Genomic DNA, 13,989 nt, shown 5'->3' on the forward strand with positions numbered 1-13,989 from the left:
CTTCAGGGTGGCAGAAACATGTCTATTTTTAGGTCTTCCTGAGCTTGCCTTCAGTTCTAAGTCACAAGGGAAGAGGGGGAAACCCGGAAAAGCTAATCTCTGGACAGCTTGCTACTCCAAGTTTTCACCCCTCCACGTTTGTTTACTTTTTACAGTTTTCAGATAGTTGTTTTTGATATCGTTTACATAGTTTTTAGTTGTATTTAGAGATTAGGGAGAGGTAGGCGGCAGTGGGTTTTATCCACCTTGTTGGGCACCAGAAGTTTTTCTAATACTTTTAAAGTTTCATCTTTTTACATTTTAAAAAGTATTTTTTATTGTACTTTTCCCATTACCATTTATTCCCCTGATATCATCTTTTTACTTTTAAATCTTATATTCCTCCGGAATTAATTTTGAAGTAAAAAGTAATGTAGTATATTATTGTTGTTGTTATTATTATTATTGGAAATCTTTGGTAGGAGAATAAATCGGGAGCCCTAGTGAGAAGACCGTGTAATTTGCAGTTACGTCAGCCTGGGTTCAAATGACTCTACCACTTATAAGTTCATGGCCTTGGGTATAACCTTCCTAATCTCAGCTTCCTCATTGGGATACTGGGGATATGATAGTATCAGCCGCTTGGAATTGCTGTGAATATTAAATGAGATAATGCTAGTAAAGTATTTTTCAGTGTCTGGCACATGGTAGAAACCTAATAACTGGCAGTAATTGTGGCTTTGATGATGGTGATAATTATTGTTCTTATATAAGAAATGAGATCAAGTCATCACGCTTGTGAGTCAGGTGCACTGAGGGCTTGGGAAGGTGGTACTTAGCAGCAGAGCATGCCTCACACCACACGGAACATGTGTGAGGTCTGAGTCAGTGAGAGAGATTTAAGTTTGCAGGATCGGGAAATGTGATGGGGAAAATGGTGGATGTCGTAGGTAACACCATTCACACCCCCCTGCAGCGAATGTCAGTAGACAAGGAAAATGAAAAACCCTACACGTTGTAAATTAGTGTTTTTCAAAGGGGGATCAGAATCCTCTGGTGTACTTGTTTAGATGCAGGTTCTCGAAATCTTACCATGTGTGACAATATGGGTGAACCTAGAGGGTATCATGCTCAGTGAAATGAGTCAGTCAGAGAAAGACAAACGCCATAGGATTTCACTTCTGTGCGGAATCTAAAGAACAGAATAAATAAACAAAACAAACAGACTCACAGATACAGAGAACAAACTGATGGTTACCAGATGGGAGGGAGTTTGGGGGCAAAATTTCTTCCAGAAGGATCAAAGATTTAAAAGGAAAAAGATGAAGGGATTAAGATGTACAAACTGGCATAGGGAATATAGTCCACAATATTGTAACAACTCTGTATGGTACCAAGTGGGTACTAGACTTATTGGGGGGGGGGATCATTTCATAAGTTATATAAATATCTAACCATCATGCTATGTCCCTAAAACTAATATAAAAGAAAACTGAATGTCAACTATAATTTAACAAATAAAGTGAAAAAATAAAGGTTTACAGAATAATTGAATGAATGATTAAACAGTTTGCCTTACAAATTAAAAAAAAAGATGCAGATATCTGGATCCCACTCCTGACCTAAGAAATCAGGACTGTGGCCAGGGCCTAGGAATCTGCATTTAGCAGCCTTCCCAGGCAATTTTTTTTGTGCACCAAAATTGAGAAACAGTCTAGAAAGAAAAAGGAAGAAGGTGTATTTAGGCTTGGGAGAGGGAAGAGGAAAGGAAAGCAGGAAAAAAAAAAAAAGACAAGAAAAAGAGGAGAGGAGGGCTACTATTGTGAATTAGAGCATTAACATCTTCCCTTCCTAAATCTTCACTGGCCCACTGTTAACTGTCATGATAAAATATACCCTGGATCTCAGTTCTTACAGATCACTCAAAAAAATCTATTTAGTCAACCAGAAGTTTTTGAGTATGGCCGTGAACCAGAGCCCTGAGATCAATTCCCACGGACAACCGCAACTCAGTGTGGAGGAGCTATGGCAGAGATATGCATCCGATGTAAATAGAAGTCTGAAGTCATTTCACTAAACTCAGACTGTGGAGACCTAGGTTTGGCTTCTGGGAGGAGAGGTGCCTGAACTGAGTCTCGTGGAGAGTAATAATTCATGAGGAAGAGGAGGGAAGAATTAGCAGGAAAGGGGAGCAGGGGAACTAAGGGTCTACAGAGGCAAACAGCAATGTGCTGGCTCAGTGTTGGTGGGGCGTGAGTGGGAGAGGCTATTCTGTTAGAATAGTGGTCTCTAGCTGATAGCTGGTCAATATTTCCACAGTAGTAACCATAGCAACCATGGCATGGAAGAGCCTCTGGGCAATGTCAAGGAGCTTGATCAAGGGGGACCCATCCAAGAGTGAAAGCCAAGGGTGACTTGGTCAGATTCTCATTTGGAGTTATAAATATGTTTTTTTCCAGAATGGAAATACGTTATTGATTTTTTTCTGATTACAAAGCTAATGCATGACAATTTTAAATATCAAAAAAAAAAAATCATTCAGAAAGATATAACAAAGAAAGTAAAAGTCACCTGGGATTCCAACTCCCAGAGAAAATCTGCAATTAACATACTGTGTTTGTCCTTGTAGACTTTCCTCTAGGTGTGTGTGTACCCACCCACATGTGCATGCATACACACACACACACACAAAACACATTTTTAAATGAAGTCATTTCATACATGTTGTGAAATGCCACCTCTTAATCCTTTTTCACATGACACTATTTAGTGGACATCTTTCTCTGTCAATCAATATAGATTTATATTTTAATCGCAATTTCTAATAGCCTGGTTGCCCACTCCTGACTCCTCACTCCCTCTTTAGGCTCTGGTCCTCTTCCCATTTGGCCTCATTCCAAGTATCAGCGCAGATGTTCAGCCCCCAAGTCTGTCAACAGCAGGAGCTGCTCTGTTGTGGCACCTCAATTCTGGCAGTGCTTCTGTGATAGTTAATTTTTATGTGTCAATGTGATTGGGCCACAGGGTGCCCAGCTATTTGGTTAAACATTATTCTGGGTGTGTATGTTGAGGGTGTTTTTGAATGAGTTTAACATTTGAATTGGTAAACCTGGGGGAGCACATTGTCCCCCACCAATGTGGATGGACCTCATCCAATCCAGCGAATGTCTGATAGAACAAAATGTGGAGTGAGGGAGACTTCATGCTCTTTGCTTGTTATTGAGCTGGGACACTGGACTTCTGGTGGTTTTACACTCAGACCTGAACTGGAACTTGCACCGTGAGTTCTTCTGGTTTTCAGGCTTTCAGACTCGGGCTGGAACCATGCCATCAGCTCTCCTGCGTCTCTAGCTTGCCAACTGCAGGTCTGGGACTTCTCAGCTTCCATAATTATGTGAGCCAATTCCTTATAATAAAATTTTAAGTATATATTCTGTTTCTCTGGAGCCAATTCCTTAATACACATATTCTGTTTCTTTGGACACTCTTAATGCAGCCTCCTGCCTTGTTCCTTTGTGTCTTCCTGGTCCACCGCCTCCTCTGTACCCAAGTCCCTTTCTTTGTCCCCTCGGTCATAGCAACTTGGTTTTCAATAATCCTCTTCTTGTTCTATGAATCACCTGTTTCCATGGCTCCCTATGGCCTTCAGGATGAAGTCCCAGCTTTCCTTGCCTGGCCCAGGAAGCTTTCTTGTCAACCTCTCCAGCCTCCTCTCCCGTCACCTGCAGCTACCCCGCCCTGCCTGTCATCCTGATTTATGGCACAGCACATAGACTGCTTGCATTTCCTGCTTCTTGCTTCCCTGCCGTTGATCATGCTGTTCCTGCTGCCTGGAATGCCCTCATCCTCCATCTGCATCTGGTTCACCTGGCTAACTCTGATTCCTCCTTTAAAACCCCACTCAGTCTTGATCTTTTCCAGAATTGTCCCCGACACAGCTTAGCCTGGATTAGATGCCCCTCCTGTTGCTCCAAGGATACTCCATGTTTCCCCTATCAGGTTGTGTTCCCATTGGATTGATAGCTCCTTCACTTATTTCACTTTGTATTCCTAGACCCTGAAATGTGGTTGATACTAGATGTATTGAATGAACAAGACCAAGTCTTTGTAGAAGGAAATGTCAAACTCTTTTCATGCCACCTACCCTGGTGGCTTAGATCTCTGCCTTGTGGTTTCCACTTGGATCTCTGCTGATTGTCTCTTTCTGCTGCCTGGATGGGCATCTGGACCTTGTACTTGGTTTGGACCTTGGCTTGTGGTGCTTACTTTTTGCTTCTGCCTTCGCTCTTTACTGATTTTCTGGTTTGGACTCATATATAGCCCTTCACTATATAACCCAATGATGTCCTGTCATCTGGATCTGTTTAAAATTGTAGGCCCAGCCTTCTTCACCCAGTCCATCTTGTTACCTCAAAAAACCCTGTTATCTCCAAATGCCATGTCATACATCATGCATGAAACATCATTATAAATTTCATTTGATAATACCTTGACAAAAATGCCCTTCATGACAAAACAACAAATCTGTGCATTTGTTTGGTGATGTGAAGTTTACTAGATGCTGTCACACAATTTATTTCATTCAGTCCTTGTAACAACCGCTCACAGTGGGTTATTATTCCCTTTTTACAGATGAGGAAATTGAGGCTCCAAGTAGTTAAATGAACTGCTTGGTATATCATATCCAGAAAAATGACAGAGCATGGACCTTGGCTGAGATCCTTTGGCTCCAGAGCTTTGAGCTCTTTGGAGTTCACCATGGCATCAAAACAGACAGAGCTGATGAAAACAGGTACACCTGACTGTAGGCTTAAAACTATGCCATCACCCCATCCATCCTCTATACTACTGTTAGCAACTTTTTAAAAAATTTCAATTTAGGTTAGATTTATTTCCTGATTACAATCCTTTGGTGGACCCTGGTCTGTCATCTAGTTATGTGGGGTTCTATTGAACCCCTGGCCTCAGTCTTATCTCACATTTTAGCAATATCTACAGCTGACCTTGCTCTAAAGGCCAATGGTGGTTCATGCCTTGGAGCTCCTTGACCTAACTTTCCACCTTCACCCCGAAAAGGTGCCTTTTTCCTGCCTAGTACCTCCTTTCTATCTAGCTCAGTATCACCTCTACTCTGCACTTATGTTTAACACAGCCCCATCCTGCTCTGTTACTTCCTTCATGGTGTCATTGAGTGAGACACACTCTTTTGTTCCAGCACCTCTGACCCTTTGTGGTATTATTTTGATTATCTGTCTGCCTCCCTCTGAAGACCTTTATATTCTCTCAGGTTAAAAATGAGGCCCAACTTCTCCTGTGTTTATAGACACAGCACTTAGCACAAATCGAGAGCAAAGAAAGATGTTTATTGAATGGCTAGATGGATGGTTGGATGAATGGATGGGTTCATTCATTGTAGGATGGATAGAGGAATGGATGATGGATGGATGGACGGACGGATGGATAGATGATGTCTCTCTGGCTGGCTGGCTGCAATAGTGACTTTTCCATTCCAAGACTTTGGTAACTTTGAGTGCACTTCTTTTTCCTCTATAGTCATGCACCACATGACAAAGTTTTAATCAATGAAGAACCCCATAGATGATGATGATGGTCCCATAACATAATGGAGTGGAAAATTTCTATTGCCTAGTAATGTTGTAGCTGTCTTAATGTCATAGTACAAGATGTTATGTGTTCTGTGGAGATGCTGATATTGATAAACCTACTGCCCTGCCAGTAGTATAAAAGTATAGCACATATAATTATGTACAGTATGTAATAGTTGGTAATGGTAATAAATGATTATGTTACTGGTTTATATATTTACTATACTTTTTGTTATTTTAGAGTGTACTCTTGTTACTTATAAAAGATGGCTGTGAATCAGTGTGCCAGCAGCTGCCTCATATGTCTGTTTACATTGTCTCCTGATTGCACGATTTTCTCCTGTGCTTGATTTAAGTGTAAGTGATGTTTGCATATTGAAGTTGCCTAACGCTGACATTCTCAGAATGTATCCCTGTCGTTTAATAATGCATGACTGCCTTTGCTCCAGTTACAGTCCATCTCTGCAGTTCTCAGCTTGTCATCTATTCGTGTGTTTGATTAATTATTTCAAGTTCTTCCATATGGGTGGAGTGCCACCATCTCTGCAAACACATCATTTAACCCACGAGCCAAAGGGAAAAAGACAAAAGCCCTGGGGAAGGGCTTTGATTGGTCTGCTTCAGGTCATGTATCTGTCCCTGTGGCCAGAGGTCATGGTACCACAATTGAGAGCCCCTCGAGAATCACAAGGAATGGGGAAGGGGCAGCCTCTCTACAAAGCAGGGCAATTGGTTCCCAGGATAAGGAGGCAAAGGATTCTAGTTAGATCAAAATAGGACATCTCCCATACCCTGAATTGCCCTTACGTTTAGGCCTTAAGTTTTGAAAAATGTAAGGTTAGGGTGTGGCCCAGCCATTTATCATATCCTGGGTTCCCTCTGGGTATGCTTGAGCTTGTCAATGATGTGACCCTTTACCCCCAATGGAATTCATTGTTTCCTCAAGTGGTCTGATCTTCAGGGAACATCAGATTCATTGCTTTCCTTTTTCTAAACATGGCTATCATGGTGACGGGCACAGAGTAGGTGCTCACTAAACAGTAAATGCATAAAAGGGTAACCATAATTCTCAAGCTAGCCCTGGCTGGTTTGGCTCAGTGGCTTGAGCGTCGGCCTGCGAGCTAAGTGTCGCTGGTTCGATCTTCCAGTCAGGGCACATCAGAGAAGGAAAACTCTGACTCCAAAAAACCTCCGCTGCCTTGCGGCATACCTCTTCAGGGGAAAGGCTAAGGGAGTAAACCCCGACAGAAAATCCGGAGCCGGAGTCCCTAAGGCGGTTTGACGTTGTAGTCAACACCGGCAACTCCTGCGGCGCACCTGAAGCCAAGCTGTATTGACTCCGTCTTTCCCTTGGACCCTTCTGCTGCGAAGAGAGGGGGGGTCTGCTGCATGGGCAACAGCAGACCCTCCATATCACCCTGCCCAGGCTCTGTAGCTTCAGCTTCACTGGAGAGGACACTCCAGCGTCATCGCAAGATGTCGATTCAACACGGGAGGAGACAGATAACGTGTTACTCCCGAGTCGGACTGCACAGCCATTCTCGGCGGTGCAGATAGACTCTTAAGAAGCTACACCATCGTCTCTCAAGACGGACGGCTGCCGACGAATTCTCAAGCCAATCCTGCCTAAACATTTTCTTCAAAGGCGAATAAGGCAGCCCTTGTGAAATTAATAAAACACAGCAGAGGAGATACAACCAGTTGGACTGAGAATGTGGGAGTATTGTGGGTGGCTATGGTCAGTACACTTTACCAGGCATACCTGGCGCACCTGCTTCCGGGGAAGGCTCTAGCCTCCTCTCAACTTTCAGTGTACTGGAACGAACTGTTTTTCCCCAAGGGCAGCAACGTTGGAATATGAACATATTTCAGAACAGAAACAGAACCAAAAAATTGCATATCCTTTCCCGGTCTAGGACTTTGGCCACAAATGATGGAAAGCTCAAAATGAGAGTGACTTAACCATATGATAGATTATTGATCCTTTAAACAAAGGTCAGAGGTAAGATGTCAAGGCTGGAAGGGCAGTCCTATAATCATGGGAACCAGGTTGCTCTTGGTTTCTCCACCATCTTGTTGGTCCACGGTGATAGGGCTCACATTCTATCATACCACCATCCTGCCTAACAGGAAGCAGGAAGAGAAAGGAAGAAAGGAAGGCATAATCCAGCAGTCTTTTAAGATTTCCAGGAAGCTCCCACACACTTTTATTTATATCTCATTTTGGAACTTAGCTCTACTCACAAGCGATGCTGGGCAATAAGGTTTTTATTCCAAGTAGTTTTATGCTTTGCTGAAGCTGGGAGTTCTATTACTAAGCAAAAGACAGGAAATGAATATTGGATAGGCAACCAGGATCTCTGTCAATGCTGTCTGGAAGAAAAAGCTGACTCTAAAGTGTGAAGGCAAAAGTGAGAAAATTAGATCATCAGGACATGTCTTGCGGTGGTCTTTGCTGCAATCCTGGCAGGGACTTGGGGAAGGGAGACTTCAGGCCCTCAGCCATCCGGCCACACTGGGAGGCATCTTCCACAGAATAAACCAGATCAGAGCCAGGATTTGATCTCGGTTTCCAGTGAGCTAAACTCCCAAGCATGCTTTCTGTACCTGTCCCAGTTCTCCCTCTGTAGCTAGAGCAACCTGCCACTCTCCTGTGCTATAGCCACACCTGGCTCCTTGTCATTTCTAAATGTGCTCAGGCCACTTCAGTTTCCCTACTTCTACATGTGCAGATCCTGGGGCCTCCTCACAGTAAACCTCCAAACGTGAGTGTTGCCAGGACCTCCTCTGGGAGTCCATAGCCCATCATCATTCCCTCTTGGATTGCTCAATGTCTTCCTCGGACATCCTGTACTTTCTTGTCTTTATCTGTTTACATGTTTTCCCCACCACTCACCACCCTATTTAAAACAGCCACCCCCATCTCAATCTAGCCCTGCATCCTGATTTTAGTTCATTGTTCTTAACACCAGCTGACATTTTCTTATCTATTCAGTTTTCCCCATATGTTACTCTTTCCTCCCTCTGGAATGTAACATTTCCAAATTCCTGGTAGATATCTATCTTAGAGATTTAAGAATGAAAATTAGGAGTTTCTTGGAATTTTTGGGAATTCTTCAAATCATGAGTTATTCTTTTCAAAAATCAAAAAAATAATTTTTCATAACTTTATTTTAAAATGTTAATAAGTGGCCATAATAATAAATAGGGAATCATTTTTCTGTGACAGGGTTGTGCCACAATTTTCAGAGATTGTTTAGAAAAGCTGACATTATAAAAACAAAGGTTTGTTGATTATGAACCAATGTGTTGTAATAAGATCATGCATTTCAATAATAATAAAAAAATGATCACCACCTATTACTTTTTATAAAAGGTGAAAACAGAATATTTAACACAAATAAATATTTTGTCATGTGACAAATATTCCAGATGTAAATAATTTTTTCATTTTTCATTGAGTTGGTGGTTAAGAGTGAATCCGAAAGCATCTTCCAGTTGGCTCCATGTTGCCTCATGAAAACTCATTTTTCTAATAATAAAAGGATTGTCTGACTACTTTATTCCACTCAGATATTGTCTCCTCAGAGAGGCCTGCCCGGACCGCAGGATTCAAAAGCAGTCGTGTCCCATTATCCATTACTGTCTTCACCTCTTAATTTAAACCAGGTCCTCAAAATTTTACAAGTTCAGTGTGAGTCAACATTGTAAGAAAGGGCTGACCCTTCAGTTAGTAGCAGTGGCAATAATAATATTAAATAGTAACAGAAGTGACGACAAGAGTGATTCTTTTTTTTAGATTTTATTATGTACCAGGCACTGTTTAAATCTTTAAAATCTCTCCTCTCTATGGGAATAGAGAGATTATTCCTCATTATATCAATAAGGTTACAGAGAGGTTAAATAATTTGCTCAAGGTCATGCAACTAGTAAGGAGGAGAACCGGGGGTTGAATCTAGAGTTCTTGACTCCAAATTACTTAGATTTCACTATGACATCTTATTGCCCACAGAACAAGTTTGTTCTACCTATACCATCATGTTTCCAGGAAATGGTGTGTGCTCACTACCTCTACCCCAGGCTAGTTAGACCATACTAAAGAGCTCTGGGGTTGGCTTTGGGATCCATTAATTGGAATCCTCTGAAATGTGGACAGAAAACAGGCAATGAGGGGTGGGGGATGGGAGCCCCATGAGGCTTGAGCCAGGGAAGGGGAAGCCGATGACTGCTTCCCTACTTCGTTCAGGTCCCCACTCAGGTGTTGCTTCTCTAGAGAGATGCCTTCCCTTATCCTCCTGTTTAAAACAGCTGCCGTATTGCTCTGGTCCTTCTGTTTAATTTTCCATCATAGCATTTATCACCACCTGACATTTCCTGATGAATTTATTTTGACCGTAAGTCACTGTCTATTTCTCGCACAGAAAAGTCAACTCCATGAATTAGGATATTATTTAGGCCTGTCTTCTCTCCAGAGATGAGAACAGTGCTAGCACAGAGTAGACATTCAATACGTTTGTTGAGTGAATAAATAAACCTGAAAAGACATTTTCATTTGTTGATATCCTGTTCTATTCCCCATCCATGAACACATTTATTTCTATATACTTTACTAATATCACAGAGGAAATTCTATACCCTAAACTTTCCTTGGATATTGAGCTATGCATATTTTTTCTTTTTGCTGCATTTAACCCTTTTGCATCTCTACTCTCCCAAAGGCAATTAATATTAAAAGTATACTCTCCCACATCTTTCTCCGTGGTCTATATTATGCATAGATATGGTATATGTACATGTAAGCTTTTTCATTGTTTTTGCAAAATAGATATTTTTTGTATCTCTTGCATTCTGTCTTTCTCACTTGCATACATAATGGAAATTCTTCCCGGTCAAGATATACAAGGGGAGGGGGGACCCAAAAAGCCCTGGAATTATCTTCTGAAGGGTAGGTCCCTTGTAGTACTGGTTTCCCCTGCTATGTGAGTGTTCTAGGAACCCACTTGTATCAGTGTACCAGCTGTTGTTGCTGTGAGAGGCTGTGTTCAGTTTCAGTTAATTTTTTTCAATGCATTTGCCCAGAAAAAGGTGCTCACTATCCAGACAGATAGATGTCTCTGCCTTCCTTTCTTTAGGCACATGTTGCTGTTTCACATGCTATGAGAATTGGATCTATAGCCATTTGTTAATTCCTCTAATTCAAAAGGGCAATAAAACTTCTCTAATCTTCCTAGGAGGGAAAAATGATTACCACCTGGACTAGACCCCCAGGTTCAGCTTCCACCGTGCCACGTATACCGGGGTGCTGTCTTTGAGATGTCTCTTGGTTGCAAAAGCCTGAGGTCCTGGGGCTTCGTTGGCCCTTACATTCCAAAAGGTTCAAGTGAGAATCTAGGACCCTTCCCATCGCTTCTCTGAGGAACAAGGGATTTTCTCTCTCCTTTCCAGAGAGCAAGGGGTGTCTGCATTTCTCCTGTACACAAAGGGAGGAAATGCTTTTCCTCATCTCCTGTCTATGAGTGAACCTGCCACTCAGGTGAGAATCTCTATGGGCCCTCACAGCATAGCCCGTGTGTTGGGGCTGACGCTGCCAAGTTACTCTGGCTGTTGATTTGGTTCACTCTTTTCTCTGACCCGAGTGCCTCGTGTTTCTGCAGCCCCCACATATACAAGGTACAGAAATTGGGCCAGTGTACAGAAATCATGCCAGCCCTCACAGTTCTTGACCAAGCGTTCTGCCTGCACTGTTTTTAATTTTTGCCAGTCTAATGGGTGAGAACTGCCCTCTCACAGTTACTTGAACTTTATGTCCCCAACTATCAGTGAAATTGAACATATTCCCACTTAGACATTTTCAATGACCTTGTGTGCATGTCTCTGTGTATGTGTGTGTCTGTAGGTGTGTGTGAATCGCCTTTTCATAAATTCTGCCCAGTTTTCAAAACTTTGAATGAAATTTTCCTATCCATTTGTGGGGGCTGTTCCCATAGTTAACAGAAGAGTTATGAACATAGACTGACAGCGGCTCTTGCAGCAAATGTTCTGCAAATTCTTTTTCTTCCAGTCAACGTCTTCTTCCCGATGCTGTCCTCATTCCACTCTTCTTCCTATAAACCTTTGCTTTCTAGGTACCATCAAACAGGAAAAGGGTCCTTAATACCCACTACTTGCAGGTCCAAAGGACAAGGAGTGCACCAACCCCCTGGCTGAGGAGAGAGGGACAGTCACAAGGAAAGAGATCTTTCCCGAGGGGCTTACTGTAGAGAAGATGTGTCCATTGGGGACCTCCTGTCTGATGCTGAGTCCGACATTGAAGAGCAGACGTAGAGGAGAGGACACAGCCAGTTTTCCAGTTTTCCTGGTAGAGACTTGTCCGAGGATGAGCAAAGCTCATGGTCAGGATGCTCCATGTAGCAGGTCACTGCAGCCTGGGGTGTGGAATGAGTCCTCATTACGGGGTTCAGAAGACTCTGGCACCTTGACTTCTGCTTTCTCAAGATTCAGTTGGCATGCATTCAGAAAGCAGAGCCTGCAGCCCCCTTCTCATCTGCGTTGAGTTGGGGGTGTGGTCACAGAGGAACAAGCTGAATAGGAAGCACAGTTAGCAGGAAAAAATACAGTGGCACGAGGCTGTCCTTGGACCAGAAATTAATCAGAGCTCAGGCTGCTCAGGCAAAGACCAGGGAAGATGGTCCAGCATTCATGCTGGTCCAGAGAGCAGGAGATTTGTGGGGAGAAGGGACCGGGACATCCTGGGGAATGTGACTTTGCAGGTAGAGGAGGCCCAGTCTACTTGGTGCTCAGGGTCCCACGTTCTGGGCACATTCCTTTAGCAAAATTCATTTGTAGAAAGAAACCACCAGGTAGCTAACCAGAGAATGCGCTTTCTCTTCAGATGCAAGCTCTGAGTGTAGAAAAGCCAAGAGGAACCCAGGATTTTATGAAAATCAGGCCTTCCTTGGCCTCTAATCCCACAGGAGCTAGCAGACCCCTTGTTTCTAGGGACAACTGGCCATAACATAGCGTGGGCGTCAGGAGGGCACTCTCATTCCTGAGGGACAGCAGTAATGTCCAGGCTGAGACGGAGAGAAACCCCTTTGCCTGAGGCCACTACTGAGGACCTCACTCACTGAAGCTCTGGTGGTGGGCAATTGAAACAAGGGTGGGAGGCCTGATGTGCGGTCTTAGCGCTTAGTTCCTAGAACATTTTCCTTGCGCCTCGGTGGTGAGGGTTCCGTCCCAGCTCCTGGAGACGAGAGAAGGCTGGCGGCAAGAAAAGAAAAAAGCATTAGGAGTTATTGAAGTGAATAGAGAGGCAGTGACTTTGCTCCTTGTCCAGATGCATAAACAAGAAGAATCAGGTGACAAGCTGTTTAGGAGAACGCACCATGAGGTGGGGAGTGTTCCATGTTTGCACTCTGTGATAAGTTACCTACTAGGCATGTGTGGCAACTGAGCACTTGGAATGTGACTATGATGACTGAGGAAGTTGGATTTGTAATTGTACTTAATTTAAACTTAAAGAACTCCCATAGTGGCTAGCAAATACCCTGCGGGACAGCCCAGCAATGGAGCAGAGGAATCAGGAGTCTGGGCGCCAGAGTAAGACGAAGAATCTTGTCCCCTTATTTCCTAGTCCTGTGAACTTGACCTCTTCATGTTTCAGTTTCCTCTTATCTAAACTGGGGCTAATGGGACCGACCTCTTAGCCTTGCTGGGAGTGTTAAATGACACCACTCAGGTAAGTGAGTAGAAAAAACCCTGCCTTCAGGGAGAAGTGCCCAGTAAAGACCTATTTGGATTTATAATCATTAAACAAAAGATTCGAATAATTCAGTCCGGATCCTGAGAATCCACACCTGTGGGTCAAGCTGGAGGAGCTGCCAGAAACTTTCGGGTAAAGTAGGAAACCTTTGAAGTTGGAGGTGGGAAAGATCAGGAGTCCTTCTGAGAAACAGGCTCCCGCTTGGGAAGTTCTACATCAACTGGCTTCTGTACCTCTGATGTTCAAGGGTTCCTAATGGGGAAGAGGGTCCGGGGGGCTTTCCCGGGAGGTGACGATCTTAGGTCGTTCTGTTCTGGGGCGGCAGGACGAAGTCCTACAGTGTTCAAGACTTTCACAAACCCTAATGAGACCCTACAGGGCAACAGGAAGTAGAGTGACAACCATGTCCAATGATCCTTGCTTGAGGGACCAGAGATGTGACACTATTGGCTGTGGAAAGGTCCCTGCATCCTGGGCTTGCAATAGCACACCCAGGCCAGGGAGGACACATTAGTTTCAGGCCTCTCTCCTTTGGTCTGAAGACCCCCTAAGGCCCTGGAGAAGGGGGTAGGTACAAGGAAGTGCAAAGCCTATGAAGAGTACAGGTCAGCTCTCATTTTCCTGCTTTTTGCTGGGAGTCTA

This window comes from Furipterus horrens, unplaced genomic scaffold (genome assembly GCF_987537825.1).
Source record: "Furipterus horrens unplaced genomic scaffold, mFurHor1.1.pri manual_scaffold_4, whole genome shotgun sequence".
Classification (NCBI taxonomy): Eukaryota; Metazoa; Chordata; class Mammalia; order Chiroptera; family Furipteridae; genus Furipterus; species Furipterus horrens.